Source organism: Morone saxatilis, unplaced genomic scaffold, assembly GCF_004916995.1.
Source record: "Morone saxatilis isolate NCDOM2014 unplaced genomic scaffold, NCSU_SB_2.0 Contig16, whole genome shotgun sequence".
Lineage (NCBI taxonomy): Eukaryota > Metazoa > Chordata > Actinopteri > Moronidae > Morone > Morone saxatilis.
Window position 1 is genome coordinate 19,484,447 of NW_023339718.1, and position 1,060 is coordinate 19,485,506.

The following is a 1,060-nucleotide window of genomic DNA, read 5'->3' on the forward strand; positions in this document are numbered from 1 at the left end:
AAGATGGGGTGCTGAGTACATTAATGAGAAATAAAATGAACTTTTTTGATTTTAGCAAATGGCTGCAATGAAACAAAGAGTGAAAAATTTAAAGGGGTCTGAATACTTTCCGTACCCACTGTATATTGCAACAGCACTGAGAGACTTTTGCCCAGTCCCAGGAAAAAAATTAGCTTACTGTCATGGTCATGCTGTCTGAACTGTCCAAACTGTGTTGATAAAGATCTGTTAACATATGATAAAGATAATATAAACTTGAAACAATTGTAAGAGAAGTAAATAAATCTGTTGACAACACTCAACGTGCCTGTGTGTGGCTGCACTTTTTTGTATTTTTTATATGTGGTTCACAGATCACAAACGCCACACGGAGAGAGCTGAAATGCATTTGGTTCAGGTGTTCCACTCCTGCCTGTAAATTACTAGCAATACCACCAGATCCAATCCAAAAGGTGCACCCATGCAGCTGGAAGGTGTTCACAATATAGTTAATGAGTTAGCATAACAGATGAAGAGCAACATTAGCATTCATTTGTGTTTCTGGCCTGGGTCTTATATTGAGTAATTATTTCAACACAGTTTTATTTCCTTTGCCTAAAATCTATCTGTGATTTGAAGAGGGAGCTCTCTGCCCAGTAGAAAAATACTTACATCTTAAAGCTTAGTAAGTATCAAGGCGGCAAGTAAAAGTCTTGTATTGAAAATCAAACTAAAAAGCATTTGTCACCCATGCAGGTGTTTCCAGTTACTGCAAATTAGAGCTACACTGTAAAATACACAATGTAATCCAACTCAGTTTACTACTAACAATGATAAGGTACAAATTATCCCACCCTCACAGTTGACAACAAAACACAACCTAAAAGGCTCAGGGGAGATGTCCATCAGGAGCAGTCTTAGGAAGAGGTCCAATCAGGGAAAACTACTGTGGGGGTGAGCCATGAGTATGGACGGCCTTTAAGTGTTTTTCTCTGCTACTGAGAGTACTTAAGAATATGTACCATTGAACAGTACAGTATCAACTAACATCTAACCTTTATTAATTCAGTTGTTTAATAAT